Below are 17,132 nucleotides of genomic sequence, written 5' to 3'. Positions count from 1 at the left end.
CAGTGGAAAGGAAAAGACCACATCTAACGAAATTACACATGCTTTTACCCTTTACCTCAATAACCTCACTTTTAAGAAACCATCCCAAGGGCACCTGGGTGACTTAGTACAGTACGTTGAGGGTACTACTCTTGATTTGGCTCAGGTCGTGACCTCAGAGTCATGAGATCCAGCCCTGCATCAGGCTCTGCACTCAGCACGGAGTCTGCTTGAGATGCTCTCTCTCCCGCTGCCCTTCCCTCGCTTGTACTCAATCTTGCTCTTTCTGCGTCTCTCTAAAATAAATAAAGAAGTTAAATATAAAAAAAAAAAAATCCCAAAGATACACTGACAAAAATTCAAAACAACTTATGCACATAGCTGTTCACTACAGCACTATTTGTAATATAAGAGAGTAAGTCAGTCCTTCACTGGGATTGAATGAACTATATAACCACAAAACGGGAGGATTATACAACCACAAAAAGGCATGAGCTCTCTCTCCATGTTCCTTTCTGAATAATTTAATCTAAAAGCCATTAAGCTTCAGGCACCAATCAAGGCAGGCATGCATACCTGGAATGAAGGGACATGTGGGGCATCAGTCCATCGTGACTGGTCCAGGGGTGTGGCAACAGGCAATACTGGGATTGACCAAGTAAGTAAATATACTGACGCTAAGAGGAGCCAGATTTCTCAATGATGGAGAAGGGAGGTGCAAACAGGAAAACTGGAATAAATTTGGGGGGTGTACTGAAGTTGAAGGGATTGGTGTAAATGGATGGCTTTTGATATATAAAAAAGATATAGGGCAGCCCGGCTGACTCAGTGGTTTAGCGCCGCCTTCAGCCCAGGGCCTGACCCTGGAGACCCAGGATCGAGTCCCACGTCAGGCTCCCTGCCTCCTTCTCCCTCTGCCTGTGTCTCTGCCTCTCTGTGTCTCTCATGAATAAATAAATAAAATCCTTAAAATAAAATTAAATTTAAAAGATATAAAAATAGAAGTAAAGATAGTGTGTGCCTTTGTGTGCAATACATGCATAAATTCCCAGCTCTGGTCACTGAAAAGGGCCTGGCAGCAGTCATGCTCCGATTACAGGGAGATGTACATCTAGCAACTAGGTCTTGGTTTTTATTTTATTTTTTTAAGATTTCATTTATTTATTTGAAAGATAGAAAGGGAGCATGAGCAGAGAGAGGGGCAGAGGGAGAAGCAGACTCCCCACTGAGCAGGGAGCCTGACGTGGGGCTCCATCAGGTTCCTGGGATCATGACCTGAGCTGAAGGCAGATGCTTAGCAGACTGAGCCACCCAGGTGCCCCTAGACCTTGGTTTTTAAATACCATTCTTCCCTAATGGGTACCAAGGATCCCTGGAAGAATGGCCAATAGCAGGGCTGAAGCAAAGAAAGTATAAACAAGCCGAGGCTGGAAACTTCTAGGTGCCTAGAAGTAAGAAAAGTCTCAGAGTAAAACCATGTCAGAAGGAAAAAGGAGCCAGCTTGAGGGGCTCCTAATGGCCAGCTAAGGAGCAATTCAGACCAATAATAATAGATTATAACCTATTAACTAAGAACCTAATGAATGAGAGGAGAAAGCTCTCCCTCAGAGCAGAATGCCCACTAATGAATGCAGAAGGAATAGTGTAATTAGAAAGTCACCATTTGGTGACCATTTCAGTAATAATTTGGCTAAGAAGTATCAAAGGATGCTAAAATTAATGGGTAGACTTTTGAGAAATGGGGTATTATACAGTCTTCAAGTATCTGCCCACAAGATGTTTCTTAATTACAGAGGGGAGAAGAGTTGCTTCACAAAGGAGAGACCTGATAGACCCACCATAAACTGGCTGAAGGCTATAGGGGAGTTCTCTGTAATATTTTTTGCAACTTTTTTGTAATTTTCAAATATTTCAAAAGAAAAAAGAAACCAAATGCTCAAGTAAGTGTTTGAATGAACATCCAAATGAGACATTTGGCAGCCACGTGAGATGTAACTGATGAAAAAAAAAAAGATGTAATTTATGTCTTTAAAAGATTTTATTCATTTGAGAGAAAGAGAGAGTGTGCACACACAAGCAGGAGGAGTGGCAGGCAGAGGCAGAGGGACAAGCCAACTCCTCACCAATGCGGGGCTCGATCCCAGGACCCCGGGATCATGACCTGAATTGAAGGCAGATGCTTAACCGACTGAGCCACCCAGGCGCCCCAAAAGGTTTTATTTTGTGAAAAAAACTGTAATGACATAGGGAAATGCTGATGACATACTACTGGGTGAAAAAAAAATTGACAATGATGTACCCAATCATTAAAAAAAAGAAGAAAAAGACTAGACTAAAACATAAGAACACTAACACTAGATTAATACTGAAGATTGTTGGGGCTAGAGGAGCTCACGTGGCCTCCCTGCGCAGGTGAACAGCTGCAGTAAGCTGGCTTCAGCCGTAGAGGGAATGCGGCGATCCGGGCTCTTGCCCTTCCCCTGCAGTCATCTTGGAGAAGGAGGTGTTTCTCTTCTGTCCAAAGCTGATACAACACTAAGTGCCAGGAGTTATGCAAAGCATGGGGGACGCTAAGACAATCAAATTCATACCCTGCGCTAGAGGGTCCCCAAGTGTGCCTCTGACCTAGTAACTGTCAGGCCTGCTGGACGTTACTGTCTTCCCATGCCTTGACCTTTCTACAGCATCTGAAACTGGAGGAGGCAGCACAGCAGGTGGGAGAGACCCTTCTCTGCCTTCTGTGCCTACCAATGCCAGCTCATCTTTAGGGCTCCGTTCAAGTCTTACCTCCTTCAGGAAGCTTTCCTTCATCATAGCCCTATACTCTGTGTCTGCTTCCATAACCTCCCATGCTTACCTGTGTCATAGCATTTATAAAACATCCTGCCTGTTTTTCTGCCTCGGCCAAGAATAAGTACACAATTTGAAAGCAGAAATCTGTAACTTAGGCCTGTGAATCACCTGCCTTTAACAGCACAGCACCACTGTTTAAAGAATAAACTATTGTATTTCTAATAATATGCCCCAACTCCAGACACGGTATAGTAAGTTGTACACATTCCAAAACATAAAACATCCTGAAGGTATGATTTGTGTGCATGTACATATGCACAGCAATTTTTTAATCAGGAGAGAAGCTTGCGGTAATGTGTGCAGCTTAACATTTCCATTCTGCAGACATCCCCAAGGCAATTTCGTTCTGCTTCTGTGATTTAATTTGCCATCATTATGCTGACCATCCCAAACTTGATCTCTTCCATCTAGATAACTACTTCTGAATTTCACGTCCGTGTATTTAACTTCCCACTCGACAGCATCATCTAGATGTTTCACAGATGCCCCAAATTTCCTCTTTCTCCACTGGTCCCCATCTCAAGTAAGAAGCAACAGCCTCCCAGGTGCTTCTGTCAGAGACCTGGAAGTTATCCTTGACACTACCCTCCTCCTCACTCTCACCTCCACATAAAGTCAATCACCGAGTCCTGTGAACTTCACCTCTGAAACCCTTCCTGAATCCATCCTCCCTCCCTCCATCCCATTTCAAGTCGCTATCATCTTTGGCTTGGACTCCTACTACAGCCCCAGGTTAGCCTCCCATACCCACTCCCGATCCTCTCCAACTCATTCTCCACACAGCAGCCGATGTGAATTTATCTCACTCCCAGGCTTTAACTGTGCAAATGTCCCACCGTCCTTAGGGTAAGGCCCCATTCCCTTCACAGGGCCTGTAAGGCTCAGGTGCTCTGGCCCCTGCCGTCCTCTCCCCACACCTCTTGCCATCCCTGACACCTCGGCCCGGTGGGTCTGCAACACCGACCACCTCTCGGAGTGTTCCAGGCCCCATGCTCCCTTCCCAGGTCAGGATGACACTGTCTGGACCCTCCCACTTCAGCTCACCAGGTCCCACTCAGCCTTTAATTCTCAGCTTAAAGGTTAATTCCACAGAAAAGCCTTACCCGGCTCCACACTTTAGTTAGGTCTCCCTGTTATAAATTCCCACAGCAGCTGTTTATCCTCATCCCAGTACCCAGGGCACTTGTAATCTTCCGAGTATTTACAGTAATTTGTTTTAACATTTATACTGCGGCTAATCCAGGCAGGGAGTGCGTCTATTTAGTCACCACTGTATCCCTAGTAGGTATTCAAGAACTATCTGCTCACTGACTGAAGATTCATTCAGTCAATGATAATATGCTCACAAAAGAAACAAAGAAAGGTACAAAGGGTATATAATGCTAGGTTATTTTAATTGAACCATCAAAAGAAAATCATATAAAAATCTGAGCTCACTGAAACAAACTGCACCAAACTCCGTCATTTCTAAAACAGCCTACAATACGGTTATTTTCTCAACTCTACCTGGCAACATTTTTTAGTCTAAAATGTCAGAATTTTGCTGACCTTCAAATATCAGCCATACTGGATATAAACCCAAGTATGACGAAAGTATGCAGAGCAAAAACCGCTAAGTATTTCCTGAGCATGTCCCCTGTGAATATTTTTGAGGCAAGCTAATCAGAAGTTATTATATGCAGTATTATTTATCATCCAGCTTCCCAAAAAAAGTCACTGAAAAGCTCATCAATTTTTTTAACAAACATTTTTGCTGAATGCACACCTCCTATTCAGACATTATGCATGACAAGGAGGATTTAAGTAGTTAATTAATATGCAATATGTTAAATTATTCTATGCAGAAGAACTGCATTTTCTAATTGCAAGTCAATGTGCAGGTAAGTTTATATTGTTAATATTCATATAGCACTTACTGTGGACCAATCACAGGTCTAAATTTTGAACAATTTAATTCACTGAATCTTCTCGCCAATCCTAAGGTTATTATTCCGATTACATACAGAAAAAACTGAGGCACAGAGAGGTTAAATTATCTTGTTTAAGATCACAGAGCTGGTGGAGTGCCTGGGTGGCTCAGCTGGTTAAAAATCTGCCTTCTCAGGTCATGATCCCAGGGTTTTGGGATCAAGCCCCACATCTGTCTCTCTGCACAGCAGAGAGCCTGCTTCTCCCTCGGCCTGCCACTCCCCTTGCTTGTGCTCCCTCTCTTTGTCAAATAAATAAATAAAATCTTAAAAAAAAAAAAATCATTACCGAGGTAGTAAGTGGCAAAGCCAGGATCCAAATCCCAATGATCTGGCTTCAAGTTACAATACTTTTTCATCTGAAGAGGTTCTATAGAGTATATCAAAACAAAACAAAAAAATCAGTATGGGGTCTAAACAAAAATGCTGCAACCCAGTGGAAGAAAGAAGTAGGGAGGGTTGAGGCAAAACATGGTAGATGAAGATCCCAGGACAGAAAAAAATGCTGTCACAGAACAGATTAAAGATCCTTAACAAAGATTACCCAAGCCCCCACCCACTCCCAAATGGCTCACAAGAGCTAAGAGCAGACATTAAAGGGAGAGCTCAGGGAAAAAATACTAAGAAACACCATTTTTCTAAATAAAATAAAATTAGCATTCGGGCAGAGTGAACAAAGAAAAAAAAATACCATCACGAAAATGAAAATCTCAGTGGAAGAGAACAAAGTGGTCACTGCTGAAAAAACAGTTAAGAGTCATGAAAGCAACAGTGGGCAGAGGGTGTGGCTCTTCATCTCCGGATGGTGAGTTTGAGCCCCATGTTGGGTGTGGAGTTTACTTAAAAAAAGTAAAATCTGGGCAGCCCGGGTGGCTCAGCGGTTTAGCGCCGCCTTCAGCCCAGGGTGTGATCCTGGAGACCTGGGATGGAGTCCCACATCGGGCTCCCTGCATGGAGCCTGCTCCTCCCTCTGCCTGTGTCTCTGCCCCTCTCTCTCTGTGTGTGTCCCTGATGAATAAAAAAAAAAAAAAAAAAAAAAAAGTAAAATCTTGGAGGGAGGGAGGGAGGGAGGAAAGAAGGAAGGAAGGAAGGAAGGAAGGAAGGAAGGAAGGAGGGAAGGAAGGAAGGAAGGAAACACTGGTGGTTAAAAAGCAAGATAAAATGAAAAACAGGAGCGCCTGGGTGGCTCAGCCAGTTAAGCCTGGGCTCAGGTCATGATCCTCACTCTAGAGCCCAGTCCCTCCTCCTCTCATGCTTGCACTCTCTCTCCCTATCAAGTAAATAAATAAAATCTTTTTTAAAAAGAAAAAGAATAAAAAACGTAGGATTACTAAAACAAATCCAAACAACAAAACAAAAACATGCAGCAGCAGGAGTTAGAGGAGATCCACTGTACTCATAGTTGCTATCTGAAAAAAAGAGAACCAAGCAAACAGAACAGAAAAACATATGTAAAAATGGACTAGAGAGAGCTGGGCTGAGGGCGAGTTGTCCCAAAGATATAGTATTCTGGCTTCTCTGAATCACAATGGCCTAGAGGCAAGGATAACCTTGAGACCCCCAAAGGGAATGAAAAAGCTGGGGGGATACTGAGGTCCCAATGACTCCTGTGTGGGTTACTGACTTACTGCCCCTCAGCTCCACATTCACCGTGTTTGCTTGCTCTGTCAAGATGGATCTACTCCCGCTAAGTACTTTTCTTGCCAGGAGGCAGGATATTGAGTTCTATCAGTAAAAGGTGAGGGAGGAAAAACAGGGTTTTGTTTCTGGGTTCCAGTGTGTTCCTCTGGGTAGGCTCCTCTAGCACACCTGGCTTTCCCAGTGCCCAACCATGTGCAATGAGCAGCAGCCAACAGCTGCCCCAAGCACCCTTCTTGGGCAGTTTTGTAGCAGAGCGCCTCTGGTGAGACTTCTCTATGCAAACAGCTTCCTCCCAACACCACTGAAGGCTGATTTCCAGCCAATTCCAGCACGCAGCATCATAGGAACTCATCTGCAACCCAGCAGGCCATGGTCCTGTCCACTACACCCCAAAGTCTGTATCTTGGCTTGCACCAGGTGTACGGTAGACCGGGGAGCTCTTCAATGAACCCTCTCTCTCAGCCCTGGGGTGGTGGTTACTCCTTACAAGGTGCTACATCTATATTCTTTAGAGTTCTCTTTATTTCTTTGAAAAGCTTTATTGAAGTAGCATTCACGTACCGTACAATTCAACCATTTCACATTTCAATGGCTTTTAGTATTTTCACACAGTCGTGCAAACATTACCACAATTTTAGAGCATTTCCATTACCCCAAAATGATATCTTGCACCCCTGAGCTGTCACCCCCCTGCCCAACCTCCCATCCTCTTAGCCCTAAGCAACTACTAATCTACTTTCTGTTCTACAAAATAGGCAAATGTCTACAGACACTTCATACATATGGAATCATAAAATATGTGGTCTTTTGTGACAGGTTCCTTTCACTCAGCCTGATGTTTCCAAGGTTCACATATGTTCACATATGTAACAGGGATCAGTATTTCATTTCTTTTTAGTGCCAAATAACATTCCATCACATGAATATGCCACATTTTATTTATTCATTCATCAGCTGATGGACATTTGGGTTGTTTCCACTTTTTGGCGAATGATGCTGCCAGGAACACTGATGTACAAGTTTTTATAAGGACATATATTTTATTTTTTTTTTAATTTTTATTTATGATAGTCACAGAGAGAGAGAGAGAGGCAGAGACACAGGCAGAGGGAGAAGCAGGCTCCATGCACCGGGAGCCTGATGTGGGATTCGATCCCGGGTCTCCAGGATCGCGCCCTGGGCCAAAGGCAGGCGCCAAACCGCTGCACCACCCAGGGATCCCAAGAACATATATTTTAATTTCTCTTGGTTGTGTGTGTATACACACACACACACACACACACACACACACACACACACCCCTAGGGAAGGGCTTGGGTATACACCTAGGATATATACCTGGGTCATATGGTGACTATGTTTAACTGTTGGAGGAAATGCCAGCTTGCCAGCTGTACCATTTTACATTTCCATCAGCAACATGAGATGAGAGTTCTGATTTCTCCACATCTGTGCCAACACTAGTTATTATCTTCTTTATTACAGCCGTCCTAGTGGGTGTGAACCAAGCAAATGGATCAATATATATATATATATATATATATATATATATATATATATATATGCAAAAACAGATAATCAGAGAAACCTGGGGTGAGGGCAAGTGTCTCATTCTGGTTTTGCTTTGCATTCCCCTGATGGCTAATAATGTTAAGCATCCTTCAATGTGCTTATTTACTTCTTACTAGCGGATCTCATGTTGCTCCAAATCCCCGTTATAGTTAATTTTTTTTTTAAGATTTTATTTATTTATTCATGAGGGACACAGAGAGAGAGAGGCAGAGACACAGGCAGAGGGAGAAGCAGGCTCCGTCCAAGGAGCTTGATGTGGGACTCCGGGGCTCCGGGATCACACCCAGAGTCAAAGGCAGACACTCAACCGCTGAGCCACCCAGGCGTCCCTAGTTAATAATTCTTACATTAAAGTTTATCTGCTCAGAGTACTGTGTGGTTTCTCTCTCCTGATGAGACCCTGATTCCTGTAACACAGGTGGTCAGTGACTTTCTAAGTAGAAATCGGATATCCACCAAAGTTATAAAAATAGAAGACTGAAGAGGAAAGCTGAAAAATGTTTTGTCCCTGGTCAGATGCTCCCTTCAGAAGTAGCTGAGGAAAAGCTGGGGCGGGGGGAGGGGGAGGGTTCAAGGGAACAAAACTTTCAGCTCATCTTTGCTTTTATCTAAAAAACAAATAAGTAAAACAACACTTTCTGAATAGGAGCTGTTATGGTTTGCTTTTTGGGTTTTTTGTTTGTTTAAAGATTTTTATTTATTCATGAAAGACACACAGAGAGAGGCAGAGACACACAAAGGGAGAAGCAGGCTCCATGCAGGGAGCCCAATGTGAGACTCATCCCAGGATCCCAGGATCACACCCTGAGCTGAATGAAGGCAGATGCTCAACCCCTGAGCCACCCAGAGGTCCCTGTTAAGGTTTGGTTTTAAGGGGGTTTTGCTTAATGGTGTTTTAATGGTGTCTGGGGGACAAGGTTATAGACATAATGTTTTATTTAGAAAAGATAAATTCTCTGTGTAAGAGTAAAAATGCTGAATGCAATCAGTCTTGAGAAAATTCAACTGGAGGCAGCCCCAGTGGCGCAGCGGTTTAGCGCTGCCTGCAGCCCAGGGCGTGATCTCCCGGATCGAGTCCCACGTGGGCTCTCGGTATGGTGCCTGCTTCTCCCTCTGCCTGTGTCTCTGCCTCTCTCTCTCTGAATAAATAAATAAAATATTTTTTTAAAAAAAGGGGAAAAAAAGAAAATTAAACTGGAATGTTTGAAAAGGTGACCCTCCTTTGCCTGGGCCAACTGAGATCAAAGGGTGGGGGCTGGTGTTGAAGGGGGCTGGGAGATGGCCATGTACCCAGAAAACTAGAAACAGAAAACTGTAGCCTGAGAGCAGTCAGTAACGATACTCACACATGGGCATGGATGGCAGTGTCCCAGTAAAACCTACAAGCTCATTTGCCAGCCCCTGTTGGGTGCCTTGTGTGTGGGCATGTAACATGTAGCAAAAGCATAAAAACACGTATGGGAATTTAAAAACTTTAAATTCAAGATGCTGCTTTCTCTGGTGAACAAGGAAAGAGACTAGGGAAAAAATACATAGGAGGCATTTACTGGAAATGTAACATTCTATTTCTTTTAAGCAAAATGAAACAAAATAAAACCCCTGAAGCGATATGGCATATTAAGACTTAGAAACAGGGATCCCTGGGTGGCGCAGCGGTTTGGCGCCTGCCTTTGGCCCAGGGCGCCATCCTGGAGACCCGGGATCGAATCCCACGTCGGGCTCCCGGTGCATGGAGCCTGCTTCTCCCCCTGCCTGTGTCTCTGCCTCTCTCTCTCTGTGTGACTATCATAAATAAATTAAAAAAAAAAATTAAAAAAAAAAAAAGACTTAGAAACAGACATCATTATACAGTTCTGGTGTTCTAAGTGTAAAATACATCATTAGAAAATATGGGGGCGCCTGGCTAGCTCAGGGGGCAGAGCATGAGACTCTTGATCTTGGGGTAGTGAGTTTGAGTCTCTACACGCTGGGTGTAGAGATTACCAAAAGTAAATAAATAAACTTAAAAAAAATAAAAATAAGAGTAAAATCTTTGGGATGCCTCGATGGCTCAGCGGATGGGTGTCTGCCTTTGATTCAGGGCGTGATCCTGGGATCCAGGATTGAGTCCCATATCGGGCTCCTTGCATGGAGCCTGCTTTTCCCTCTGCCTGCCTCTCTCTCTCTCTCTCTCTCTCTCTCTGTATCTCTAATAAATAAATAAATAAATAAATAATCTTTTAAAAAAATAATAAAATTAAAAAAAAAAAAAGATGCTTGCTCCCTCTCTCTCTGCCTCTCACCTCCTCCCTCTAAAAACAACAACAAAATCAAAACCAGAAACTGATGTTTAGGGACGCCTGTGTGGCTCAGGGGTTGAGCGCCTGCCTTCGGCCCAGGGAGTGATCCCAGAGCCCCGGGATCAAGTCCCACATTACGCTCCCTGCATGGAGCCTGCTTCTTCCTCTACCTGTGTCTCTGCCTCTCTCTGTCTCATGAATAGATAAATAAAATCTTTTAAAAAATTAAAAAAACAACCTGATGTTTGGTAGTGTTCCCACCTTATTTCATTTTGTTGTCAAAAAGATATAAAAGTGTCATGTATAAAAACTCTCATATCTATGTCAGCAGTTCTCAAACTGATCCAGGGACCTATGAGGGTCTCCAAGGCCCTTTCAGCAGATCCACAAATTTAAAACTATTTTCAAAATAATTCTCAGACATCATTTGCCTTGCTTACTCTCACTTTCTCACAGGGGTCCAGCAGATTTTCCAGAGGCTACATATCACAACATATCACAACATCACTGTCCTCACACCTAATGGAATGTATGGTTGTATTCCTTTGATTTAAATGTTCTCGGTGGGGCACCTGGGTGGCTCAGTCAGATAAGTGTCTGCCTTCAGTCTCTGGTCATGATCTCAGGGTTGTGGGATCCAAGCAGGGAGCCTGCTTCTCCCTCTCCCTCTGCCTGCCACTCCCCCTGCTTATGCGCATTCTCTCTCTCTCTCTCTCTCTCTCTCAATCTCTGTCAAACTTTAAAAATAGGGACACCTGGGTGGCTCAGTTGTTGAGCATCTGCCTTCAGCTCAGGGTGTGATCCTGGAGTCCTGGGATCTAGTCCTGCATCGGCCGCCTGCATGGAGCCTGCTTCTCCCTCTGCCTGTGTCTCTGCCTCTCTCTCGAATAAATAAATAAAATCTTTTTTAAAAAATTTTAATAAATAAAATAAAGCAAAATTTTCTCAGTAAGTTTTAATATCTTAAATCTCAATAGACAAAGCCCATAAAAACAGAAGTTCTTTGGGGTTTCAATAATTTTTAAACTTTAAAGGGGTCTTGAGACTAAAAGCTTTAAGAATCACTGCTATGTAATTTATCTTTTATATACTTTAGAAACTTAGTAATAAAGCATCAATTATGCTTCAATTAAAAAAAAAAAAAAACTCAGTGGAGGGCACCTGGCTGGCTTAGTCTGAAGAACATGTAACTCTTGTTCTCAGGTCGTGAATTCGAGCCCCATACTGGGTGTAGAGATTACTTAAAAAATAAAATCTTTAGAAAAAAAAATTATATTGCTAAGTTCTTTCCTTTAATTAATTAACTAATGAATTAATTAAAGTAATCTCTACACCCAACATGGGGCTCGAACTCATGACCCAAAGATTAAGACTCAAACACTCCACTGACTGAGCCAGCTAGGTGCTCCAGTCATAGAATTTTTTAACCTGTTCAACATATTTCTCTTTCTTTTTAGATTTTATTTATTTATTCATGGGAGACACAGAAGCAGAGACACAGGCAGAGAGAGAAGCAAGCTCCCCTGCAGAAAGCCTGATGCAGGACTTGATCCCAGGACCCCGGGATCATGACCTGAGCCAAAGGCAGATATGCTCAACTGCTGAGCTGCCCAGGTGCCCCTGTTCAACATATTTCAAACAAAAGGTCTCGGTGGATTTTTAAGTCATGTCAAAAATACACAAACATGCCATCTTTCCATTATTTTGTAAGAAAAACTGACATCAAGGAAAAGGGAAAATGCACTGACATGTAGTCAAATAATGATAAGACAAGAAGATAGTAGATGACATTTAATCAGAGTAACATAAATTACATTGTACAGGAACTCAGAGAGGAGGAACTCCCATCATCAGCCAGGATGACCAGGGAGGAACCTAATAGAAAGCAAATATGATTAGAGCCCCATTATCATCTTTAAAACCATGCTCAAAAGAAGAGAGGAGCAAAACTTCAGAGGGAAGCAGTCGATGACGAAAGACCAAAGAAACACACAATCTTTGGCTGCACGCGCAGTGCTCACGTTACAGGGCCAAGAGTGTGTGCACTCTGCACACACGGCTTCTGGGTGAGGGCTGGAAACAGCTGAAGAGCCATATATCATTTGTTGGCATTGAAAGAATGTTTATGCTGGTATGATATCCGTATCAGTTCTTTCCTTCTGGATTTCAGAAGAATTCCCCATGCCTATCACTCCCAGACCAGAATTTGCCAATCACTTAAGATATAGAAATAAAACCACAATGTTGACAGTGGCTATCTCTCTAGACCAGGGGATGTAAGGCTCTCCATCACCCACCATGAACTAGGTAAACGTCAGAAGTCTTAAAACTATTATTTTTACTTTAAGAGGTCCTTTATGTTATCTAATAGCACCAGGCTTTCTATTTGCTTGAATCCCCAGAGGCAGCAACCTGGCAAGGTAGGGACTTTTTCACCCCATTTTACAAATTTGGAAACCAAGAAGATACAAAGGTTCTGAGGCTTGCCCAAGGTCATACTGCAGACACTAGGGAAACCATGAAGGAAATCCTGGTCTGCGAACTCCTGTATATGATGCTCAAATCCACCTCCAGGAAGGACCTGGCCTCCACCCCTCACATCACTGCCCTAGTCTAACTGGTGCCTCCCCCCACTCACCCCACGCTCCTCTCTCCCCACAGATAAATATTCTATGACTCTTGTGTAGCAGGCACAGAACTATGGCTGCAAACCTCAGAACCTCCCGTGGCAAGGAAATGGAGTATTTACTCCTCCGCTTCCTCTACATACAGTGATCTTCCAAAAAAAAAAAAAAAAAAAAACCAAAGTTGATTTCCTACCTTTAAATCCTTCAGTGGCTCCTAATGATCTGCAGGATAAAGCTCTGACTCCTGAGCTCACAAGCCTTTGCAAGCTGCCTTCTGCAGCCTTCACATGCTCCCTTTTCTCTCCTGCCACTCAAGTGTCCTCAGGACACAGCCACACTCTCTTGTGTTTCTAGGCCATTACACCCATCGCTTCCTGTCAGAAAGCCTTTCAAACCCACATGCAACGAGCTTATAATTAGTGACTCTTCCAGACTTAGGTTAGGTGTGAACTTCTCTGGATAACCATTATTTGTATTCCCAGAGCCACACCAGGTCCCCTTTTAGGAGATCCCATGGGACCCTCAAACACAGCCCTTGTTACCATGTATTTTAACTGCTGGCTTACTGGCTTCTGTCCTACCAGACTATAGGCTCCTTTATTAAGGCCAGGGACACCTCATTCTTATTTACAATGCCATGACCCAGCACAGTGTCTTGCACACAGCACCTGTTCGGTAAATATTCATGGGATGACTGGAGTGGCCCATGTGATGGGGGACATATAAACATGCACATGACTAAGTAAAATAAAACATGACAAATGTGAAAATTAGAAAGTTGGGAAGGAAAAAAAGTAGGGAAATCTGAGGGAACCCATCTACTTACATTCCTGGGGTTTCTCAACATTTTTTCAAATCCTGCTGCTGCTGCTGGTCACATTCATGAACATGAGTGCTTACTCTGAACCAGGTACTATGCAAAGCACTTTACCAGTAAACAAACCCTTCTGATTCACCCTATGTGTTGAAAACACCCTATGCATTTTACTGATAACCTTGGACTCAAAAATAAGACACTTGCTCAATGGCAGACAATTAGCGGCAGAGACAAGATTTCAACCCAGATCTTGTCTCCCGAACCATCGCTCCAACCAGCAGTCTAGGCTTCTATTCCTTATCGAAAGTGAAATCTCAGGGCTCCTGGGTGGCTCAGTCGGTTAGGCATCCAACTCTTGGTTTCATCTCAGATCATGATCTTGGGATCAGAAGATGGAGCCCCAGGGCAACCTGGATGGCTCAGCAGTTTAGTGCCGCCTTCAGCCCAGGGTCTGATCCTGGAGACCTGGGATCGAGTCCCTGCATGGAGCCTGCTTCTTCCTCTGAATGTGTGTGTCTCTGCCTCTCTCTCTCTCTCTCGCTCCCTCTCTCTCTCTCTGTGGTCTCTCGTGAATAAATAAAATCTTTTAAAAATTTTTAAAAATTAAAGAATAAGATAGAGCCCCACGTCGGGCTCCACACTTACCGCAGAGTCTCCTTGAGATTCTTTGCCCTTCCTCCTGCTTGCTCCCTCTATCAAATATATAAATAAAATCTAAAAAAAATAAAAGTGAAATCTCTTCCCTGAATACCAAAGTTCGATGGCCTCAAGGAAACCCAATTAAACCAATGTTAGACTAAGATTCCTTCCTAATTATACAAGGGAAAATGTACCTTGAGTTATTTCACTCTTCCCAGCTAAATAACTTGAATATGTTTGAGCTTTTTTTGGATGCTTCAGGACCATTCCCATGTTCATTATTGAGGGTACTGTGAAACAGTGGTGCCCTTAGGCATCACTATGCTGGGACTAGGGTGCACCAGACAACCCCTGTACCAGCAGCCCTGGCCTGTGGGCATGTACAGTGCCAATCCACCCTCATCCCATGCCTAGTTAGAGCTCCTAGTTCTTGCTGCTGTCAACATGCTCATCTCTAGCAGGCCTTTTGATTTTGTTATCTCCAATCTTTTACGGACTATGATACTCATAAAAGATGTAGTAGTCCTTCCTGCTGCGTACCAATTAGGTCTGGCTCTTTGCTTTCTAGGCACACGTTAAGGTGCAATTCCCTGGTCTTCTTTAAAGTTAGGCATAGCCATGTGATTTGCCTTAGCTGATGAAATATGAACGCAAGTGACATGTGCCATTTGGGAACCATACCCCCTGACCACCATCTTTCACACAATCAAAATGATCGTGCAAACACTATATTCAGATAGAGTTTCCAAAAGCCTGGGTCCCTGAGTGACTGACTGTGAGGCACACAGTTCCCCACACACACACGCTGGCCATGTGGCATGAATGAGAAATCATTTTGTTCTGTTAAGCCACTTAAGTCTTAATGGGTTTTTGTTAATGCAACCTAATCCAAGCTATCCGGATCAATACATCAGATCATCAGATCTCTCTCTCTCTCTCTCTAAGATTTTATTTTTAAGTAATTTCTACATCCAATATAGGGCTCAAACTCACAACCCAGAGATCAAGAGTCACATGCTCCACTGACTCAGCCAGCCAGGCAACCCTCATCAGATCTCTTAGTAAGGAATTCTCTCACATAAGTAACTTTCTTTACAGACTTTATGATCAGCATTTTGTTTACACACAGAATTTTTTTTTTGCATCCATCTTGGTTCAAAGCTATGTTCAGTATAAAACAAACCTGTCAAGAACCTACTATGTACAAAACACTATGCAAGATGATGAAGAAGACCTGAGTCTATGTCTCAAAAAAATCTGTCTTATGTTGACAACTGTGCCAAAAAGGCAGACTCTAGTGTTATAACAGTCTAAAGGAAAGACAAGTCCCATCTAGACAGGAAGAAAAGTACAGGAAAGTCTCACGAAGGAAGTTCCATATCACATGGCCCTGAAACATGGGTAAGAACCAACAATTAAAGATTCAAGGGGGTCATTTAAGATAGAAAAAGCAACATAAGCAAAGGTATGGAACACAAACAGCAAAGCACAAAAAGCAAATAGTTCTACTGACCTGGAAAAAAAAATCATAAAACCTAAGGGGATGAAAAGCAATGAGCTTACCCATAGTGTCTGTGCCAGGCTGGTCTGAGCTTAATTCAACAGACAGTGGGGAACTGTTAAAAGTCTTGACTGGGGAAGGGAGACATCTGGAAGTGATAGAGGTACACAGAATAGATGGGAGGAAAGGAAAAAAAAAAAATTGGGTGGGGGGTTCCCACAATAATTCACCAGAATGGTATCGATGATCCAATATAAGCCTGAATACAGTAGAAATGGAAAGAAGCAAATGCAGGAGTCCATCAGCAAGGCCCTGCAGCCAAGTGAACACAAAAGGCGAGAAGGAAGGCAAGAGGTGCTGATCCCTGGGCAGCCGCCAAGGATGGTCAGTCCATGCAGCTGAGATTAATCAGAAAAACGACAAGAACAAATAAAGTGCTACTGTATATTTTTCTAATGGCTAGCTGAAGTAAATGCTACCACCTGCCCGAGACAAAGTACTTTGTCCAAAGTACAAAGACATGCAACCCACCCACCTTTTTTTTAACCTCTCAGTTTCTCTAACAAGAACCCAGAGGAATCACTCATGAGCATTTCGGGTTGTCCCCTGCCCCACTGGCCATCCTCACTTTCTCATTTCTTCCCTTCTTCATCCCCCAGGCTTACCGAGTCACTGCTCAAGGCAAGCCTCAGCTTCCCTGTGAACCCTTCCTCTAACACCTGGGTTTCTCCTTTCCCCAGATCCTCATGCCTACTGTCGAGGAATCCTAGAGGCAAGATCATCGGTTATCAGATTCCTGTGTGCCCTTTAGTCCCACAGCTATCTCCTGGGCTCATCAGAACAGGACTCTTAGGTTACGGGTCTTCCGTTGCCCACACTCTTCACTGCCTTGCACACAGTATGTATTCATTAGGCACTTTATTGATGATCCTAAGCCAGTCACTCTAAGAAAATGCCTGTCTTATTCCCTCTTTAATAATCTACTTTTATTAAACCACGACAAAACATTCAGACACGCAAAACCGCGAGACTCATCATTTCATACTTCAAGATGTCCTTGGGTAAAGAATCTTTCATCTCAGGATGAGACACCTTAAGAGATGATCTGAAAACACCCACTTGGTCATACGTGTTGGTGTGCCAGCTTCCTTTCAATCCTTGTGACTTGCAGGTAAACCAGACGGCTCCACGATCATCGTTCCAAGGTGACTGTGACTCCGAAACAACCTCATGTTCCACGAGGACACGTTTAATTTC

The 17,132-nt window shown here is 43.4% G+C and overlaps 1 protein-coding gene across 1 annotated transcript in view; it reads right to left on the bottom strand.

Annotated features, from left to right (window-relative positions):
* Positions 1 to 17,132, bottom strand: part of ST3GAL3 (ST3 beta-galactoside alpha-2,3-sialyltransferase 3) — a 196,108-nt gene that overhangs the window by 178,126 nt on the left and 850 nt on the right. The gene's annotated exons all lie outside the window — the stretch shown is intronic.

The sequence above is a fragment of the Vulpes lagopus genome, chromosome 23 (genome assembly GCF_018345385.1).
Source record: "Vulpes lagopus strain Blue_001 chromosome 23, ASM1834538v1, whole genome shotgun sequence".
Lineage (NCBI taxonomy): Eukaryota > Metazoa > Chordata > Mammalia > Carnivora > Canidae > Vulpes > Vulpes lagopus.
Note: the sequence above shows the minus strand (reverse complement) of the source record. Positions and strands in the feature narration are given on the sequence as shown.